We start from the raw sequence: 14,078 nt of genomic DNA on the forward strand, positions 1-14,078 counted from the left end.
AGCTGGACCACTACCAGCTCACCCCACTCCTTGGATTTAGGTTTATCCAGTAACAAATTTTCTCAAATAAATGTGAGTGCAGGTAATGCATGCCACTCATGGACCCAGGCCTGAGATTCAGGGCATGCCAGCTCCACCATCACTTGTCCCTCCTGCCAGGAGCAACCTGGATATGGCAGGTAACTTGGATTCTACTAAGCAGATGTCGCTGCAGTCTCAGAGGATGATGGAACCACAACTTGGAAGGAATTTGGGTCCCCTGAACTATTGAGTGAGCAGAGCTGGCTACTGTCCTGGATGGTCACAGGAGAGAAAGATAAAGTCGTTTCTTCTTTCAGGTACTGTGGTGTGAGTGTCTGGTGTTCAGCAGACCTGCCTTACTTTATGCACTGTCCTTGCTTATCTGCCCCTGAGATCCACCAGCAGAGATGAACTCCAGTCTCCTGCTTCTCCTGTGCTCTATAATTAGTCCTGGTGAATGTAGCTGCTGGGTTATCTGCCGCACAGATATTCATAATAGTTATAGCTGCATTTAAGTGGCACCCTGTTACATAACACAACTCCTTTTCATTTCATTTAATCCTTTGGCCTGAATTGCACTTGGCTTGATTACAGAATAATGACTTCTGCTAATCATCATCATTATTATTTATTTGACTGGTATGTGTTTGTCTTTTGGTTTCCACCTCTTTGTATTAGGTATATCTCTTGCATACAGTGAAGAGTTGGTTTTTATTTTAGTTTGAGATTTAATCTAAAACCTATATATACTTTAAAAATTAGTTAAATACAGACCTATAACTAGTAAAGAGATTGAATCAGTAATCAAAAACCTCCCAATAAAGAAAAGTCTTGGGCCAGATGACTTCACTGGTGAGTTCTACCAAACATTTAAAGAGGAATTAACACTAATACTCAGAATCTCCAAAAATTAGAAAAGGAGGGAACACAACTTAACTCATTCAATGAGGCCAGTTTTACCCCAATACCAAAGCCAGACAAAGACACCACAAGAGAAGAAAACTATAGACCAATGTCTCTTAAGAATATGTATGCAAAAATCCTCAACAAAATGCCAGCAAACTGAATCCAACGGCCTATTAAAAGGATTATACACCGTGACCAAATGAGATTTATTCCAGGAACACAAAGTGGTTCCACAAATCTAACACCTTTTCATGATAAAAACACTCAGCAACTAGGAGTGAAAAAGAACTTCCTCACCATGATAAAGGACATTTATGAAAAGCCCACAGCTCCTGTGATGGTGTGACTCATGCTTCCCCTAAGATGAGGGACAAGACAAGGATGCCCGCTTTTGTCGCTGCCATTCAACATTGCACTGGGAGTTCCAGCCAGAGCAATTGAAATTCTTCCTTAGGAAGGCTTCTTCTTTCTCTCTAGTGTTTACCTTCATAATTATAGCATTATACAGAACACTTAGTTCTCTACTTGATTAGAGTATCTCTCAGTGTCCCAGAATGAACAAAGAAAAATTGGCAGATTTCTCCACCTTCCCATCCTTTTCCTCAGTGTAATGCCGGATCATCTCTACACATGTTCATCTCTGTATTATTACATATTACGTATTCAGTGTATTCAATTTACTGCTATTATTTGATTTCTCAGCTTACAATGATATTCTTTAGCTCCTAGCTCTTATAGGCAGGGCCATCAAAGAACATACTCTAATCTCATCCTCTTTCCACTGCCCCCCCCCCCTGCCATTTTTATCAGCTATGTCGTTTCTACACTGTCATAGCATATACGAATTTACATTCAGGTGTCCACATTTCTTTCTGTCTCTGCTCTACATTTAAATATATTCAATACTTGCTCATGGTCCTTTTGCTGTGGCTTCCTTGGTCACCCCCTTGGTGATCTGCAACTTGTTCTCTGGTGGTTTTCTCAAGATGGGTTCATGGGAACAATACTCCCTGAGTTCTTACGTGTCTAAAAATGTTTGGAACTTTTACACTTGAGGAACAGCTTGACAGCATATAAAATCCTTGGCGTACACTTTTTTCCTTAAATATCCTATGAGTATTGTGCCACTGTTCTGGCATTAAAAATTGCTGGGACTAGCCTGATTTTATCCCTTAATGAATGACCTGATTTGTTTTGGGGACTGTCTGCTCAAAGGATATTTTCTTTATCTTTAAAGTCCCAAAATTTTATTAAGAGAGCCTTGGAATTTTCTGTTCTAGGTCGACTTTCTCTGGTACACATAGTACTTGTTATGTAAACTCAAATCTTTTATTTCAAGAAAGTTTCCTTCAATTCTATTTTTAAGTATTTGTTGTATTTCATTGTTTTGTTTTTCTTGTCTTGAGACTCCAATTATGTGTATGTTGGCTCTCTTTTGTCTTTTTTATATATTTATCATTTTCTCTCTAGTCTGAAAAAACACTTTCTACATCTGGTCTCATTCTGTTCACTTCCCTTGTTTATATCCTCCATCTCTACACTGTGTTGTGTCTAGGTCCTCCTTCCAATTGCTTCCTCTTTTCTGAAATTATTTTTTCTTATACTTCTGCCCTCAGTTCTTCTGGTCTCATTTCATCCCCTCCTGACATCTTGCCATCTCTTCACTGAGTTGTTATATGTCTGCTTTGTGGTCTTCCTCCACAGAGGCACTTGTTTGGTTAAGATTTGTTAAGTCATAAAACAATATTTGGTCAAATTTTTCATCTCTTCCATGTAACACTATTTTTTCTGGCCAATGTTCTTTATTGGTAGGTTTAATGACCTTTCCCATTCTTTTCTGGAAGGATCTTTGAATTGATTCCATGCTAACTCAGTTTTTTAAAATTACATGTCATGGAATGAGTTGGATTTTCATGCCCCAGCTATTTGTAGAAAGTTCTTTCAAGGGGTGTAATTTTGCTGGCTCTTTCTGAGATTTGCTGTCACTAGGCTATTGTGCTATTTTTGCCGCATATTAGTTGCCTCACCCCACTTCCCACTACCCACAATGAAGCTTCTCCATCTCTACTCTGTGCTTCTCAGATCTGTAGCTTGTGCTGAATACAAGGGATCCAGGTTTATTATTCTAGAGCAGTGGTTCTCAACGAGGGGCAATTTTACACCTCAGGGGATACTTAGCAATGTCTGGAGACATTTTTGGTTGTCAGAATTTGGAGTGGGGGTTGATGCTACTGGTATCCAGTGGGTCAGATTGAAGGATGCTGCTAGATATCTTACAATGCACCAGCCCATACAACAAAGAATTAGGTACCCCAAATGTCAGTAGTGCTGGGGTTGAGAAGCTCTTCTTTAAAATGAGCCCTCAACTAAATGTTAAGTTTTGTTTTTGTTTTTTTTTTGCTGTAACGTTTTGAAATTGGCCAGTCTTGGGCTGACTTGCTATTCAGCTGTCCCCCAGCCCCCCAGCAAGCCATAACTGATGCACTTCATACCTTTTGTGTGAAATCTTTGCTTTTGCTAGTCTTTTAATATTTTTGAGTCTGTGGTTAATAGAGTCTGCATTATTTCTTCTGTTTACCTTTTTGCTTTTGAACATCCAGGAAATGAAGAGGGAATTTGCTTCTTTCTGTTTCTGCATTCATACCAAAAAAATCTCTGAGTGGATGCTTTAATCTAAAACTTCAGCTTGAGGTGTTTCAGTTTAACCAGAGAATGTGAATTCAGGCTTCAATACCACTGACAGCCTGTTTGGGATTATGAAATCTCAGGGAAAATCCCTTTCCCCTCAACTCAGTGATAAGATTTCTTCTAGATTTTAGTGGTGATGGTAAGTGGTGGGTTTTGCCTTTAGTTTCTCCCTAACCTGATGGAGAGGCCATTGGAGATCTAGCTTTGTGTGAGGCTGGGATCTTCCGTCCGTGCCCCACCTTGGGTGGGCTCTGGGAGTTCACTCTTAATGTTTCTCATCTCTATCCATCCATGAGAACCAAAGTCAAGGTGCACATGATTTGGCAAACGCTCTCAAGGTGGAAGGCAGCCTCCTGCCCTGCCTTCCTCTCTAGGTGTCTGTTTTCACTTATTTTTTGTTTTCTGAGCATTCCATACTTTCTTGCGGGACTGTTGATTAACTTTTTTAAATTCTTATTTTAACCAGCTTTTTTAGTTGCTTTCAGCATAAAAGTCAGTTAGCAGATCTAGTCCATTGTATTTCCCCAAACAGAATCTCTTTCCTTACCTCTCTAAACCTCTATTTCCTCATCCCTGTGGGATGAGGGAATAATAACAGAGGTTATATAAGAACTTTCTGTGAGGATTAGTGAGGTAATATATGTAAACCACCCAGAACAGCGATGGCAGATAGCAGGTGCCCAGAAAATGTCCGTTTTTCCCCTTCTTTTCTTCCCAGTCCCTTCCAGTCTCTCCTTCCCCACTCTCTGTGGTAGGAGAGAGTCCTGGGGCAGGGAATCTCTGGTCCCCAGCAGGCCTTGCTAACCCACAGATCCTGCCAGGACCACCTCCTGCCCACACCTCCACTTCCTGGCACCAGTCCTCAGGGGCCAGCTCTTTAGCCTCACAGAGCTTTCACTGTTTCCTCTTGTTGTTTCCTCCCGAGCTGGAAAAGGGCCAGAAAAAATGTCTCTGGCTGTCAGCACCCTTCCCTGCCAGCCGGAAACCACTCTGTCTACAGAGGCATAGTCCTCTGGGAAAGTTTGCCAACTCTACAGATCTGGCCTCATATCTCTCTCTCTCTCCTCCCCTCTGCCCCTGCCCCACCCCAAACCAGGCATGGAGGGAGGGTTGATTTTTTGATAGCTGTCAATTTTCAAATAGTTTCAGATTTAGAGGGGAAAAAATGTACAAAAATAGTACAAAGAACTTCTGTATATCCTTAACCTTGATTCCCCAAATGTTCACATTTTACATCATTTTCTTTATCATATTATCTGTCTGTCTGTCTGTCTGTCTGTCTGTCTATCCATCCATATATATACACACACACATACATCAGTAATATTATTATTTTCTGGACCATCTGAGAGATAGTTGCAAATATGAAGCCTTTACTCCTTAGTAACCGTTAATGTGTATTCCTAAGAATAAGGACTTTGTCTTTCACATCCACAGTCCAATTGTCGAATTCAGGTGATTAATATAAATATAAATAGAAATTACTAATATAGATATAAATATAAATACAATAATGTAACCCATAGACACTCATAGTTTCTTAGTTGTCCCAATAATGTCCTTCATAGCAAAAAAAAAAAAAATTATTTTCCTACTTCAGGATTCTATCCAGGACCACATGTTGCACTTAGCTATAAGGTCTCTAATCTGGAACAGTCCCACAATCTGCCTTTGTCTTTTGTAATCTTAGCATCTTTGAAGAAGACAAAGCAATTATTTTTGTAGAATGTCCCTAAATTGAAGTTTGTCTGCTGTTTCTTCACAATTAAATTCAGGCTATGCAAATTCAGGTTTGGCAGAAATGCCCCAGAAGTGATGTTGTGTCCTTCTCTGTGCCTCAATTCAGGAGGCACATGACATCAGTTTGTCGCATCACTGGTTATGTTAACTTTAATCTCTTGGTTAAGCTGGTGTCTGCCAGGTTTTTGGTCTTCTTTTTTACTATAAAGATGTGCTATTCCTCATTGTAATTAACAGCTATTTTGAGAGTATGTACATACCCTATTCCTCATCAAATTTTCACCCAGTGGTTTTAGCATCCATTGACATTTCTTGCCTGAATCAGTTATTACTGTGATATTTGCCAATGGGTGATTTAAAAAAAACTCCATCATTTCTTCTATATTCATTAGTTGGCTTTCTAACATAACAAAGAATTTTCCTCCACCCTCCATTTATTTATTTGTATATTTATTTATACCAACATGGACTCATGAATTCCTGTTTTATTCAATACCTTATAATTGTCACTATCATTATTTATATGGAGGCCCAAATTGTCCCAGACTTGGCCAGTGGGAGCCCAGGAGCATTTTAACTTTTCCTCCTGTATCTAGGAACAAGGCCTGTGTTTGTTTTGCTCACTGCACATCCTAGCTCCTTGCTAACATATTTTTTTTAAAATGAATGAGAGAATCCTTATCTAAAGGGTCAGTAATAACAGTGTAACTATCATAGGGTTTTTGCAAGAAGTAAATGAGCTTAGAACACCAGTTACATTAATAGCAATACTTATCCCCCCCTTAACTATGGGCCAGGTTCTGTTCTAAAACTTTGAGATATATTAATTCATTATACTGATCCCATGAGGTAAGTAATGTTATTTCCGTATTTCACAGAAGAGGAGATTGAGGCTGAGAGAGATGGAGCATCTTGCCCAAGATCACAGAGGCAATATGCAGCAGACCCAAGATTCAAAACCAGGTTTGCCTGCTCCACAGCCTGCATTCTGACCACTCTGCCATATTGCCCTCTTTCCATCTCGTGAGAGTGAGACGATAAATTAATGAGCATGCAATAGGAAAGGTCTGGAGAGATTGAGGATGAAAAGACATCCAGAGAGACCAGCATGAGGGAGGACACACAGATGGCAGAGTGCAAGGCATCAAGATCCAAACCCCTGAATAGCCCTCCCCACCTAGTTCCCCAGGCATCATCTCATTGACCTGAGCTGTCCTCTCCGAGCCTCGCCCTTCCAATCTCTGTGCTGCCTTCTACCAGTCCTGCTACCCCTGCCTTCCCTCCGCCAGGCACTACTTCACTCTGCCAGCAGCTCTGGGTCATAGCTGTCACCAGTGTTCCTTGTCAGTTAGCCCCTGCCACTGGTCCATGACTTTGACCATTAACCCTCTGCTTCTTAGCATTGATCACTTCTTCCTTTCTTTCTTTTCCTCCTTTTTTTTTCTTTACTGAAATATAGTTCATTTACAATGTTGTGTTGATTTCTGGTATACAGCATAGTGATTCAGTCATACATATATATATTCTTTTTCATTATATGTTATTACAGTAAAGTGAATATAGTTCCCTGTGCTATACATTAGGACCTTGTTGTTTATCTGTTTTATATATAGTAGTGTGTATCTATAAATCCCAAACTCCTAATTTGTCCCTCCCTTTGGTAACCATAAGTTTGTTTCCTGTGTCTGTGAGTCTCTTTCTGTTTTGTAATTAAATTCACTTGTATCTTTTTTTTTTAGATTCCACATATAAGTGATATCATATGATATTTGTCCTTCTCTGTCTGACTTCACTTAGTATGATAATCTGTAGATCTATCCATGTTGCTGCAAATGGCATTATTTCATTCTTTTAATAGCTGAGTAGTATTCCATTATGTGTGTAGATCGATTGGTCTGTCTATCTATCTATCTATCTATCTATCTATCTATCTATCTATCTATCTATCTATTTTCCACATTTTCTTTATCCAGTCATCTGTCTATGGACATTTAGGTTGTTTCCATGTCTTGGCTATTGTAAATAGTGCTGCTGTGAACACTGGGATACGTGTATCTTCAAATTAGAGTTTTCTCTGGATATATGCCCAGGAGTGGGATTGCTGGAGCATATGGTAACTCTATTTTTAGTTTTTTAAGGAGCCTCCGTACTGTTTTCCATAACGGCTTCACCAAATTACATTTCTACCAACTGCGTAGGAGGGTTCCCTTTTCTCCATATGCTCTCCAGCATTTATTGTTTATGGACTTTTTAATGATGACCATTCTGACCAGTGTGAGGTGATAATACCTCATTGTAGTTTTGATTTGCATTTCTCTGATAATTGGTGATATTGAGCATCTTTTCATGTGCCTGTTGACCATCTGTATGGCTTCTTTAGAGAAATGTCTATTTAGGTCTTCTACCATTCTTTGATTGGGTTGTTTGTTTTTTGTTATTGAGCTGTATGAGCTATTTGTATATTTTGGATATTGCCATTTCAGAGCTATTTATTTGATTATGTCTGTCTACCTGGTAGACTCTGAGCTCCATAAGAACAGACATCACGTCTGCTTTTGTTGCCACCATATCCCGTGGGGCAGTCTGGCACATAGTAGGCACTCAGTAAGTCTTTGTTGAATATATGAATGACTTTTGCCCTTTACTTTCTCACCCACTGTTTCACTGACTTTTCCCCAGGGTTTTGCAACAGAGCGTCCTCAGCTCTAAGGAACGAGGGTGCTCTTGATGGTTCAGAGAAGAAAAGGGCCTGTTTCCAGAATCCCACACCAGGCAAGGAGCAGAGCTAGCACCCAGGCTCATTCCACCTTTGTGACTTGTGTCCCCCACTGCCCTTGACCCCAGTGTCCATGTTCCCAACTCCATGGAAATAGCTCTGGACTTCTGGAAACCCATGCAGAAGGACTCTGGGCAGTAGCTAGTTCTTGGGAAAATGAAGTCATTTATACTCCTAATGCATGGTTTTGAAATTTACACGATTGAGGTGTTTTTGGTGATTCACACCAATGCCAGGAACGGCCGTAAAACGCATCTCAAACTGTCGGCTGTGTTTGGCTGTGCAGTCCTGCAGGTGACCAGAAGAGACCTTTCTGGGAAGATTGTCTTATGCCTCCCAGGAGGTCTGGACCCACCTGGTAGTAGTAGGCGTCATCGCTAAACCCAGCAGATTAGGCGTATACCCTGACACAGGTGATTTGCTGTCACTGACAGGCACAAGAAAAGAGTTTCTGCAGTAGGTTTACTGGTAAGGCTAAGTACAGACTGAGTATAAATGAAAAGGAAAAGTTCGCATGTAACCCAAGTAACAAGCCAGGACCAGGGGAGAACACCCAGGAGCAGGGTTTTTCTGCATCAGAATCATTTGGGAGCTGGTTAAATGCAGACACCTCAATAATGCTAAATCACAACCTCTAAGCAGATTTTTTATCTTTTTTTTTTATTAGCACCCATCCACTCAAAGTGATGTTGATAACACTGGACTTTGAGATCTAATGTCTTAGAGAAAAGACTGCACAATGTGACCTGGCATGAGACACAGCCAGTGCCAAATATATGGGCATAGACACAGATTTTATGAGATAATCCAACACTATCCCAGGCAGCTAAGTAATTGTCATATGTGTTCTGTGCACAAAATGAGTCTGAGTGGTAGGTTTAATGTGTCTGTGTTCCATTTATGGATTCCATATGCATGTATCATAGAGATTTTTTTTAAAAATGTAGATGCCTTGTGCTTTGGTTGGTTTTGATATATATGCTGGAAAAGAAACGTCAGTATATATAATAATAGTTTGCAAAGTAATGATGCTCAATCAAATACCATCCCCATGTTATTAATAGTTTAAAGTTACTTTGGTCTGCCTTCAACCTCTGCAGTGGACGAGAGTAAGGCAATTTGATAGCACTTGATATAAAAGGGAGCTCCCAGATCAGGAAATTAAAGAGAAACATCTAATTAAAGGGAAAATGCAGAGAGATTGAAGTGGTTTCGATGACAGTTGAGGGAGCTGTTCTTGAGTCCTCAAAAGAATGAGGTCCTAAGGATAATTCACTCCCCAGGTTTTCCTTGAATTAGGCAATATTACAACATTCAGTATTTCTTCATTTATTAAATGCAAACTCCTATCCCAGAACTTTCTATCTTTTTTTCCTCCAGGAAATGTATAGGATCATTACAACATGGGGGATTCGAGGGAGCCGAAGTGCCAGGATAATAACCTGAATGAAAGCTCCATGAAGGCAGAGAAGTTTGTCTCCATTGTTCACTGTGGTGTCCCCAGAACTGAGAACAATACCTGGCAAACGGTAAGTGTTCAATACATGTTTGTGCGATGGCCATTATGAGATTCCACAAGGCAAAAAGAGAAGGAGACTTACAGCTCAAGATACACGCCTTTGAATTTAGAGTGAGGATCACATTGGTAGGCTGACTTCCTGTGGCAGCCAGCTATATTAGAGTCCTCTAGCTGTGGGACATTAATGTGATGGCCGGGTTGGTTCCTTATGAAGACTCCAAGGGAGAATCCATTCCATGCCCCTCTCCTAGTTTCTGGTGGCTTCCAGAAATCCTTGGAGTCCCTTGGCTTGTAGACATCTATCTCTATGAGAATACAAATAAACTTTCATTTCTGTTAATGGCAAGCTAAATAATTTGGATAAATCCTCCTACTGGTGACAACTTAAAAAGCTGGGTGAAATATACATTCATTTTGTTAAAATCATTAAAAAGTTGACAAGATGAGGATGAAGTATTGGACCAAAATCTAGAATGTGAAAACTCAGAGAAGTAAGCCCCTCACTCAAAACTATCTTTGCAGTGAGATCATTTGGTAATCTAACAGAATTGGTTACAAAACCGGTAACTCTTTTCCTTTAAGTTGGAACCTCAAATATCTATAACTTCAGGACAAGGGTGAACTTGAAGTAAATCAGCCCTTGAGCAGACTTGCAACGCAGATTTGCTGCACTGGAGCGCCCAGGGACTCTCAGTCCTTGAACTCAGTTACGGTAGTCCCTGACTGTTAATGCTTCCAGGTGCCCAGCAGAAGAACCTGACCTAATGCAAGCAGGCCTCGGTGCAGTAAGCCGGGCTGGATCCCACACCTCCTCTCAGCTCCCTCCTCCCTTTTAGTGTCACCCTGTGGTTCTAAGGCCAAGCCTCACCCTGACCCATGGGCTGATGCTTCATGGGACCTGTTTTGCTTGCCAGGAGAAACAAGGAGTCCTGGGAGCACACACAAAGGTAGTGTTGGAGAGGAGGGTACTGATGCTACAAATAAAACTTAAAGCAGCCACTGGCCAAACCCCTCAAAGGTACCTCCTTCCACTAGGGTCTTCTAAATAAGGGCCTTCGTAGCAACAGGTTGGCAGGTGTCAGTTCTTAAAAAGGTAACCTTTTCAGCCAGCACCTGCATTTAATAGGGAAGATACGCAGATTTTGAGAGAAGTTAAGAGAGAGTTCAACACAAAGCAAGGTGAGCAAGGTGAAGCTTGCTGATTGAACAATGACTGTGCACCAGGCCCTGGGCTGTTTCCACGCCCTGGATGTTATCTCATGGAGTCCTCCCCAAGACTTTTCAGTTCTGTTTTATTCCCATTTTACAGAGGGGGAAACAGAGGCTCAGAGATTTGGCATGACCTTCCCAAGACCCCACTGTGAACAGACAGTGGCCTTGCCATTGGAGCTCAGGGGTGTGTGATGCAGAAGGCGTGCCTGGGCCTGGGAAGTTAGGGGTCCAGCTAACCATCTAAGTGTACTGTCTGCTGATATTAGTTACATTCACAGTGTGCATCCATCCCTATGCTCTATCTCTAGAAATTTTTTCATTTTCCTAAACTGAAACTGTCCCTATTAAACACTAACTTCCCATTCCTCCCTCACCCCCAGGCCCTGGCAACCACTATCCTACTTTCTGTATCTATGAATCTGACTAGTTGTAGGAACTTCATAGCAGGGGAATCATGTAGTATTTGTCCTTCTGTGACTGGCTTGTTTCACCCGGCATAATGTCTGCAAGGTTTATCCATGCCGTAGCCGGTGTCAGCATTTTCTTCCTTTTTAAGGCTGGATGTCTGTATATACTACGTTTCTTTATCCATTTACCCGTCAGTGGACACTCGGGTTGCTTCTATTAGTCTTTGAGTGTCTAGAGGACCAGGGTTGGGTCTCCCAGCAGAGCCTGGCACACAGTAGGTAATATCAGACTTTGGGATTTGTAGAGATGTTCTCCTGGAGCTTGAGCACAGAAGGTGAGAGAGGCCACCATCATCCCGGGGAGGACGCCAGGGAAACACAAGACAGAAGTGAGTGAGAGCAGCTTTCCAACTGGTTCCTCTGCCTCCACTCTTAGCCCTCCAGTCCCTCCTCCCAACTGCAGCTAGTGCAAAGATGACTGTGTCAATCCATTTTCAGAACCTTCAGTGGCTCCCTAATTATCCTCAGGATAAAGTCCAGGCTTTTTTTATGATAGTCCATAAAACCATGCCAGCCCCATCCCGTCTCCATTTTCATCTCATAGCACTCCTCACACCGGCTGAATTCAACTTCTGAGTCATAAAACATATCAAGTGCAGGTCCACGCAACTCTGCCTGCCGAAACACTCTTGCTGGGGCTAACTCCTCTTCCTCTTTCAGAGTCAAAGTCTGCTATTTGAATCCTTGCCTCACTGGGTGAGAGATAAATGACGGAAGTGTATTTTCAACTGCAAGTAACAGGAGACTTAGTATACAGTGGTTAATTGGGAAGAATTGTTTGTTGATTGGCATCACAAGAAGTCTAGGGTTGGTTAATCCTGTGGCTCAGAGATGGCATCCAGCCCCACGGTCACACACTTCTGTGATGCTTGAATACTTTGAATGAGCACATATTACTTTTATAATGGTAAACAATAAGAATCGGTAAATAATCCTCACACTGTGTCTTTCTGACCCCGTCAGGGTCAAGGGTGCTTCCCACGATGATAAATCACTGATGTTCCTATCTTAGAAATCGGTTTCTCAAACCCCACGTGAAGGTGAAGACCAGACCCTGGGTTTGGTGACTCCATGGAGTCACTGTCTCTCTGAGTGTGGCAGGCAGAATCATGTCCTCCCCCGCCCACCGGCACACACCCAGGGTGTCTGCGTTCCAATCTGCAAGGCCTGTAAATAATGTTACATTACATGGCCAGGGGGAATTACGGTTGCAGATGGAACTAAGGTTGCTAATCAGCTGACTTTACGGAGAACAGTCTGGGTTATCTAGGTGTGCCCAGTGTAATCTCAAGAGTCCTGACTTGGGGGAAGAGGGAGGCAGAAGAATGAGAACCAAAGAGATGGCATTGTGAGAAAGACTTGATTGGCCATAGCTGGCTTTGAAGGTGGTGGAAGGGACCACAAGCCAAGAAATATGGGCCCTTCTAGAAGCTGCAAAGTACAAAGAAATGGATTTTCCCTTAGAGCCTCCAGAAGGGAATGCAGCTCTGTCGACACCTTGAGCCTAGCCTAGTGAGCCTTCTTTCAGACTTGTGAACTCTAAAATAATACATGTGTGTGGTTTTAAGCCAGCAGTAACTTACTACAGCGGCGACAGGAACTGAGTATCCTGAGCATCCTGCCGAAGGAACTCCCAAAAGTTGTTTGGAGACGTTTCTCTGAATCTAACCCCAGTCTCTGGTTGTGGAGTCAGAATGACCTGGGTTGGAATCTTGACCTCACCACTCCCCAGCTTTGTGACTTTGAGCAAGTCACTCATCTCTCTGAGCCTCCTTTTTCTCATCTGTAAGGTGGGGAGGATAATACCTTCAGGGTTGTTGTGGGTAGCAGACGACATCATTTTTGTATGGTGTGTAGGATATGCTCCATATATAATGGGCATATATGTCACTGGGTGGGAAGAGTCCTCTCTTTACTTGCCTCTAGGAAGCCCAGCTTAAGTCAATCGAGGCCTGCCCTTGGCCTGCCATCTCGTCTAATGTTTTTGTAAGGCCTCCATGAAGCACGGTTAGAAGACATAAATCTCAACGTAGTACAAGTTCATACAGGTCACTGTGTGAGTGATAGAGGCTCTCCTGAGATGCTGGCAGTGTGGAGAGGGCAAGGGGCGCAGAAGCTCCCTCCTGGGCTTCCCACTGTCAAGGTCCCGTCTGGCCATGCCCACAGGTGGATTTTGTTCCCTCCCAAGTAGAGAGGCACCATATCCCCCATTGCCCCGGCCTTCTGAGGTGGGGAGAACTTGTTTTTCTCTCCTGCTTGAGACAATGGTCACTAGCATTGCTGAAACACCTCATCTACTTAATGTCTCAAAAACCTGCATGAAAAGGATGAAACTTCCTGATGGAAAAGGTGGAGTTTTTAGCAATAAAAGGGCAACTGCTCTTCTCTGGGCTCCGTGCCCCTCCCGTTCTCCAGCGCCAACTGGTCCGGTAAGGAGTTTTCATGCCTTTAATTACTGGGCACACCTTCAGCCCTGAGTGGGAGAGACTGAGATTTGGGGTTTCAATAGGAAAGCCTTTTGGTTCTAATTACTGTTGTTATTATCATTTCTGGGTAAGAAATGTTTATAGTTGTTGTCCTTAAATCTGGGTAGGGGGCCAGGCAGGAGCCCTCAAGAGCAGGTTCTGGGTGCTTTATATCTGGCCAAAGTAAGATCACTTGTGGTTTCTCTTTCATCCAAACCTAATGCAGACTGAAGTTTGGTGAGACACAGGCATTCTCATAAGGGTTGGGGACTGGAGGCCTGGTG

General features: G+C 42.3%; 1 protein-coding gene across 2 annotated transcripts in view; it reads left to right on the forward strand.

Moving 5' to 3' along the window:
• The first annotated feature begins 204 nt into the window (after nucleotides 1-204).
• Nucleotides 205-14,078, forward strand: part of ACCSL (1-aminocyclopropane-1-carboxylate synthase homolog (inactive) like) — an 86,299-nt gene continuing 72,425 nt past the window's right edge. For both annotated transcript variants that reach the window (XM_032488504.1, XM_014558839.2), the window contains exons 1-2: nucleotides 205-338; nucleotides 9,512-9,660. The gene's annotated coding sequence lies outside the window, so the exon portion shown is untranslated. The remainder of the gene's footprint in view (nucleotides 339-9,511; nucleotides 9,661-14,078) is intronic.

Source organism: Camelus ferus, chromosome 10, assembly GCF_009834535.1.
Source record: "Camelus ferus isolate YT-003-E chromosome 10, BCGSAC_Cfer_1.0, whole genome shotgun sequence".
NCBI classification, from domain to species: domain Eukaryota; kingdom Metazoa; phylum Chordata; class Mammalia; order Artiodactyla; family Camelidae; genus Camelus; species Camelus ferus.